The following is a 7799-nucleotide window of genomic DNA, read 5'->3' as shown; positions in this document are numbered from 1 at the left end:
GATAGGATTCTTTCACTTGCAGGTTGCAGAAACTCATCTCAACCTGCTTAAGCCTCAAAGGGGACTCAGGTTAGGTCCTTTCTGAGACTAGGAAAGAAGCTTCAGGAACAGCTGAATCAAGGGCCCAGGTATCAAGATTGTGCTTCTTGCTGTCTTTTGGCTTTACTGCTTTCTCTGCAGTAACTTTGTGCTCAAACAGAGTATCTCCAAAAGGAACACCATGGCCTTTGGCAACCCGGCATTCCAGGATTCTTGGTGCTTGTGATTTCAGAAGGAGAGAAGTCCCCTCTTTCTTAGTGCCTGTATTTGTCTGGGGAAGGGACCTGGGCCTGGGCCTGCTGGGGTCTCATGGCTACCCCTGGACTGCGGGGTTGGAAGTCATTCCCACGTGGAGGAGAGTGGTTCCCAGAAGGCAAGGGAAGGGGGCAGAGATGCTGGGTGAACCCAACCTCAGCCTTCACTGCTGGATGTTTGGAGACCAACCTCCCCGATGGGACGACTTACGGAGGTACCTGGTGATAGCTTGCAGACAGGGCCAGCGGAGGCCGAGGAGGAATACTGATAGGGGAAAAAAAAAGAGCTTCTAAAAACCCCTGCACAGCGACAACCTCACAACTCTGAAAACTTGAAAACGTTACCTGAATAGTGACAAGGAAGGGCTTGCACGTCCCTCTGCATCCAGGACAGGCTGTTGCTGGAGAACCCAGAGCTTTCTCCAGCCCGCGCCCTGCAGATTCATTTCGGAGTTGACATTTCAAAGAACGTTCCACCCACGGGTTTTCGCTGAGACATGAGAGTATCTCTGAACTTAATATTCAGGTAGAGAAAAGGAATGCTTAGAAATGGAATGCCTGAAAGGCTTGTCCCCTGGCACGTGTTTCTTAGGAGAACAGCAAGGAAGAAAAAACCAAAATGCAGAATTCCTGACACCCTCACTGCCCACGAGGTTCCCAGCTCTGAGGAGGCGGGAGTTCTCTCCGTCCCGACCTTGCTGCCTCGGGCTGGGGGGCCACCCCGAGCCCAGAGAAGTGGCTCCTCGAGGTCCATGAGTGAACTTGGGTGGGAAAAGCTGTGTTTTTATTTTTTCACGAGCTTCCAGCTGGAGTGTAGCATCTTCTTCGACTACGGAACAGAAGCAACAAATTACAGCAGCGTTAGCAGGCCTGGGGATGTCCTCACCAGTGGAATCAGAGACATTTCCTAGCACCTTGTTACTGTTGTGGAATCTGGAGCTCATGTCTCTGCTCCTCTCTGCTCCGAAATTACAAGTCATTAGACCTGCCCCTGGGCCTCACTACACATGCTTTAGTAAAGATGCACATGCATTGCTTTCCGCAATTATAATTCAATACCCATTTTGATATTTGTGTGTTATTTGTCATCCTTCTGGATTTTATTTTATGCATCTAAACATACAAATCTGGGAAGGGGTCCGTGGGCCTCACTGGCCTGCTGAAGGGAGCCGAGGCTCTGCCTACCTGCCGGGCTGGGCTGTGAGTCTGCCCTGTGCTTTTCAGGGAACGCTCACAACCACACCGTGAGGTCGCTATTGAAACCCCCACCACTTACCAGATGGAAAGATTGAGGCTCGCAGAGTGGACACCTTGCTCCTGGGATGCAAAACAACAAGGGGCCGAGTTGGAACCGAACTCCAGGAAAGCTGGTCACCCCTTCCTCACCATCCCACCCGCCAGCACGTCTCAGACCCCCAGCAGTCCCCTCTCTCTGTCGGGAAGCCCCTCTCCCTGAATCACGGCTGAGCAGGGCTGTCTGAAATCATCAAGTGCATGTTACCCAGAGCTGGAAACCCGCCAAAGAGAGATGAGTAAAGTGTTCCACTCCCCTGATGTTTGAGTGGAAACACGGGGCGTTACCCTCTTTCGTGTTACTTAGCGAGGCTGCTGCAAGTGCTCCCGAGTGAGCGAGCACATTCAGGTGTCTCCGAGTGCGCAGCGCCTGCAACAGGCTCGGTCCGGGCGGGACTGGGTCGGGTTCTGGGCAGACAGGCGGGAAGAGGAGGCGAGGAAGGAAAGGGTGATCGGGTGGAGAAAGGAGATGGCAGAGAAGGAAGCGGGAGGCAAGCCGAGACACAGCCTGTGCGTGGGCCAATCAGAGAAGGCAAGGGACCCAGCCCCGCTCTTCCATAGACGTGGGTTCAAATCCTGCTCTGGCCTCACCAGCTCTGTGAACCGTGCTCTGTGTCCCAGCCTTGGACTGGAGACTTTGCGCCTGCCTCGGAAATGAGTGCGGGGTTGTCAACTGTGCGTTTGACTCCGGTGGGCGCCCCGTCCGTGGAGACACAGATGATGTGGGCCTGGCGTCCTCTGGCACCCTGAGCCGTTGCTGGCTTGGGCTTCAGGGACAGAACATATTCAGCGTCTTATCCCAGTCCTGTGTGTCGCCACCGAAAACCGCTCCCTGTTCTCCCTCTGCTCTTCACCTGAAACCATCCTGGTCTTGTGGACCACACGCCTGCCGTCGCCACCAGCCAGGCGCCACAGCACCGGGGGCGGAACGGAGGTCCGAGAGCACCAGGGGCGGAAAGGGGGTCCGAGAGCACCAGGGGCGGAACGGGGGTCCGATAGCACCAAGGGTGGAACGGGGGTCCGAGAGCACCAGGGGCGGAACGGGGGTCCGAGAGCACCAGGGGCGGAACGGGGATCCGAGAGCACCAGGACAACCCAGCTGGGAGCCCGCAGCACCTGTCCTGCCTGGAGTTTTCGGCACAAGGAGCCCGTGCCCCTCAGCATCTGCTGGCCCAGTCCCACAGGGGTCACTTGTCATTCCCGCTCCTTCCGTGTGCATGCTCAGCATCCTGACAGCGACCCCCAAATAGTGGAGCGAGTCCAGAATTTCTGCACTTGTCTTCCTAACCCTGAGCTTGAACAACAACTTGGGTTTCACAGTTCATAGCGGCGTTGTCCTTCCCAAAAAAAACCCGGCCCATTTCCATCGTTAGCTGTCACTTCCCGGCAACCTCACTTACACAGCTTAAAACGATAAATAGCAAGTTCCTTTTCCAAACATCCTTTGGGAGAGTACGCACGGCCCTACAAACAAGGCTGAGCCACCCTCTGGGTGGAGCACTGTGAAATTGCCGCCTTGGTCTCCGATTCTTGAGGACTTGACCCGGCCGCCTGTCCAGGTACGAGTTCCCTGCCCTGGGTGTGTGGCCGGCCCTCTGATTTCCATGCTGGTGGGGGACTGGGGCTGAAGAGCATGCTGTCAGCAGGAGCTCAGGAGGGAAGGCACACGGTACCCCAGGCCGGTGGCCAGGGCACGGCGTCCTTCCTAGTTGACTCACCCGACTCAGGTGGGTCCCATGCTCACTGGGCAGTTGCTGGGCTCAGATGGCCAAGGGGGGAGGCAGGGTCTTCACATGGCTCCGCTCAGGATAGTTGCCGAAAACCCCCCTGAGGCCCTGGATGCCTCTTTTGAGACAGGTATACGAAAGAATCACAGAAGGACACAGCCCGTGACATTGCAGGGTCTCTGGTGTGGGCCCCACGGGGAAGCTCTTTGACAGCCTAGTCCTGAGCAAGTCCCTCCTTCTTTCAGGAAGAGTGTTTTCTCCCTGGTTGGGTTTCTCTCTCTGCTGGGCCCAGAAAGCTCAGGGCCAAATTTTGGGGCCAGGGTTTTGAGTTCTCGAATTCCCATAATGTATACAGAGCATTCTGACTCCCCCTTGCCCGTCTTCCTGTCTTAGTTCTGTGCCCTGATCCCTCAGGCATTTGTGTTTCTGGTTTTCGGTTTTAGGGCACGCACCCCTGTGTGCATCTCTGATCCGCATGGAATGAGGGTAATAACGAGCTCGTCTGTCTGTCCTGCCCAGCTGGGGGGGTCTCCGCTGTGCCCACGCGTGAGACTGTCCACGTCCCCAGAGGAAGTCCTCTGTCAAATCCACCCAGAAACAGAACAGGTGGGGTCGGGCGCAGGGCACACAGTTATGGAAACAACCCGTCTGGCCCCCAGGGGCTGGTAAAGGAGGTCTTCGTGTACAAGACTCTCTTTAGTCTCTCAAAGGAATGAACTAGAGCTGCATCCATCAATGTGAACAATTCTCCAGAACAGACGACTGAGCCAAAAATCAAGTTGCAGAAGAACATGTACGAGATGATATTATTCAAATCCTTTTTTTTTTTTTTTTTTTAGTTTAAGTGGTGTTCAGCACTTTGTTTGTTTGTTAGATGGCACTCTGGTCACCAAACTGAGGACGTGTGGCTTGTCAGAGGTCAGGACCTGCCTTGAAGGACCCTAGTCCTTCCCATGTTTCCAATGGCTCACCTACATCTGTGGGAATTGACCCATGGGCTCAGGGACACAGACCGTGTGGTCTTAGCCAAGGCACCAAGCAGTCAGTGGGTCCATGTGGGAACACAGGAAAGCTCCCTTTTTGGGGTTCCATCAGGACAGAACCCTAATCCTTGAACAGGGTTGGGGCTTCTTCCTGGGCCACCCATGGGAGACAGGAAGCCGTGGCCGGGTGGGGTGAGGGACACCTCTCCTCGGGCACAAAGTCTGAGAGGGTGTCCTCTTCAGGCCCATTGTGATGCTGTCATCGGAGAACAAAAGCAGAAAGGAACAAGTGTCCGTGAGGATGAGGAGAAACTGGGACCCTTGTGCCTTTGCTGGTGTGAACGTAAATGTGGTGGCCGCTGTGGGAAACAGGAGGGAGGTTCCTCAAAGAATCAAAGCTGGAGTTCCCGTAAGATCCCGTGATACTTTTTTTTTTTAACGTTTTTTTATTTTGTTATGTTAATCACCATACATTACATCATTAGTTTTTGATGTAGTGATCCATGATTCGTTGTTTGAGTATAACACCCAGTGCTCCCTGCAGAACGTGCCCTCCTTAATACCCATCGCCGGGCTAACCAAACCCCCCACCTCCCTCCCCTCTAGAACCCTCAGTTTGTTTCTCAGAGTCCATAGTCTCTCCTGGTTCGTCTCCCCCTCCGAATCCCCCCCCTTCATTTTTCCCTTCCTACTATCTTCTTTTTTTTAAACATATAATGTATTATTTGTTTCAGAGGTAAAGGTCTGTGATTCAACAGTCTTGCACAATTCACAGCGCTCACCATAGCACATACCCTCCCCAGTGTCTATCACCCAGCCACCCCATCCCTCCCACCCCCCACCACTCCAGCAACCCTCAGTTTGTTTCCTGAGATTAAGAATTCCTCATATCAGTGAGGTCATATGATACATGTCTTTCTCTGATTGACTTATTTCGCCCAGCATAACACTCTCCAGTTCCATCCACGTCGTCGTAAATGGCAAGATTTTGTTCCTTTTGATGGCTGCACAATATTCCATTGTATATATATACCACATCTTCTTTATCCATTCATCTGTCGATAGGATGCCGTGATTCTGCTTCTGAGTTCATACTCCAAGGAACCGAAAGTCCGGACTCAAACAGATACCTGCACACCACTGTTCACTGGAGCGTCATTCCCAGTAACCGGAAGGGGCAAACAACCAAAATGTCCGTTGATGCACACGTGGGTGAAAGAAATGTGGTCTTAGCCCCACACGGAATCTTACTGAGGCTTAAAAAAGAATGACATCCTCACGTTCTCACACCTGCCACAGCGTGGATGACCCTCAAGTCATCACGTCAGGAGAACTGGCCAGTCCCAAAGGACAGATGCTGTGTGATCCCACTTAAATGAGGTGTCTGGAGCAGTCAGGCTCTTAGACACAGAAAGGAGGATAGAGGGTGCCAGGGGCAGGGGGCAGTGGGGAGAGGAGAGTGTGTGTTTCCTGGGGCAGAGGTTCAGTCTGGGAGGACGAAAAATTCTGGCGGTAGATGGTGGGGGTGGTTGTACAACAACAGGAATGTGCTTCATGCCACTGAATTTTACACTGAAACATAGGTAGGGGCGCTGGGCTGGCTCCGTCGGTTAAGCCTCCAACTCTTGGTTTCAGCTCAGGTCATGATCTCCGTGTCCTGGGATCCAGCCCCGAGTTGGGCTCCATGCTCAGTGGGGAGTCTGCTTCTCTGCTTCTCTCTCCCTCTCCCTCTCCCTCTGCCCCTCCCCTTACTCCCGCTTGCACACTTCACTCTCTAAAATAAATATTTGAATCTTTAAAAAAATAGGTAAAATGGTAAATTATATATGTGTATTTTATAATAATAAAAAGATATAAGGCATGCCAAGAAAACTCAGTAATCAAGATAAATATTTGCATGCAATATTATTTTTAAGAATGAAAATTTATGCAGAAACCCATGATGAGCACAATGGCAACATTTTACATAAAGAGGACTTGTATTCCTGGTTCTCCCCACCGCCCGGGCCCCTCGGCGGTGTGCCTGGCACCAAGTTACCCTCTTGGAGAACAACACAAGCGTGATTTCTCCCTTGGGCGCAACCGTGCTGGGCAAGAATGATTTATTCTGGTTTCACATGCGAGTAGATGAGGCTCCTGGGACGAAAGCCATGTGCCCCCAGTCCATCCTGTGCCTTTGGCCTCTGCAAAGCTGCCTCCTCGTGCACACAGCTCTGGGCTCAGGGTGCGAGGAGCCGCGATCGATCGGGCTCCTCCTGAGAAAGAAGCCTGAGGTCAGAGCCCGGGCTGGAGATTTCCATCCTGTAAGTCCTTCTTGGGAATTTTATAAGAACCGGGTGAATGCGTGACTTTTCCTCCTGTGATTTTGCTTCATCTATTTTTTTGTTTCCATTGTTCCATCTGTGATGCGATTCTTCCAGCTCTGTAATCTCATCTAATAAACCCTAATTATTTAAGTTTCCCTGACAGTGCTGTGCTCCCTGGCTCCCTGGAACCCGAACCGGAGAGGGACCTTGGCACGGGGTCTTCGTCCTTCCGGGAAGGGCCTGGGTCACCAGCTGCGTCTTGCTCAAGGTCAGCTCCTTCGGGCTGGGACCTCGTCTTTCGTGTTCTTAGCGGTACCCAAATCGGCCTGGTGCCTGGCACACACAGAAGGACCTTCATAAGTCATTCCCGAGTGAGCGAGTGAGTGACTGAAAAATAAAAGTCTAACCAGCATATCACCCTTTACGAAGTACACAGTCTTTTTGGCAGCTGTCCCTGAAACTTGTACCTGCGGGAATCGTCAGAGGAGAATTTGCTGCTTGAAATGAGAAAGCGTGTAGATTTTGTGAGGCTTCAAAAACCGTATTAAATAGCTGTATTTCTACTCTTCAGTTGAGGTGGACAACAGTAAAATACATATTCTCTAAGCCCAAGAGAGGTGAAAATATACGTTGTTACCAAATCCTTAGACAGAAGCTGTGTTTGCATTTGCTGTGTCCGTAAGTGCACAGCCCGTTGAGTTGTCAGAAACCTGCTCAGGGACAGATGAGCGTGTGTGTGTGTGTGTGTGTGTGTGTGTGTGTGTGTGTGGTGTGGTGTGAAGGCGTTGACTTAGCTTCAAGCTGAAGAGTTTCCTTCTCTGCAAAGCTGTTGCTCTGCCTGAGCAAAACGTTTCCTCCACGGCTGGCCTCCCCAGGAGGCATCTCAAGTCTATGGTTCATTGTGTTCCTCTGAAATGGGCGATGTTCGAGGGACAAGATTGCCCGTGAGGACGGGAGCCCTGGACAGGGTAAGTGGGAACAGTACGTGTGCACAGGGTTGCATCTATTCCGACTCCTGCCCCCACCCTCCCAGCGTTGAGTTTCTGGGCTCCAGAAAGCTAAGTGCACAACCTTGCCTTGCTCACCAGACTAGGCTGTTTGTGCCCCGGGGTTTTGCCTGTGATGGGCCTTTTGCCAGAAATGCCCTTGCCCCCTCCGACTGCCCCACTCCAATCCCATCATCATCTAAGGATCCTG

General features: G+C 52.5%; 1 long non-coding RNA gene across 1 annotated transcript; it reads left to right on the top strand.

Moving 5' to 3' along the window:
* The first annotated feature begins 3047 nt into the window (after positions 1–3047).
* On the top strand, positions 3048–5880 carry LOC116629536. The gene is made up of 4 exons (XR_004298782.1): positions 3048–3145; positions 3757–4106; positions 4540–4705; positions 5362–5880. It is a non-coding gene; the product is annotated as an uncharacterized LOC116629536 (long non-coding RNA).
* Positions 5881–7799: the final 1919 nt, after the last annotated feature.

The sequence above is a fragment of the Phoca vitulina genome, unplaced genomic scaffold (genome assembly GCF_004348235.1).
Source record: "Phoca vitulina isolate PV1807 unplaced genomic scaffold, GSC_HSeal_1.0 scaffold1316, whole genome shotgun sequence".
Classification (NCBI taxonomy): domain Eukaryota; kingdom Metazoa; phylum Chordata; class Mammalia; order Carnivora; family Phocidae; genus Phoca; species Phoca vitulina.
This window is presented reverse-complemented; position numbering and strand designations above follow the sequence as displayed.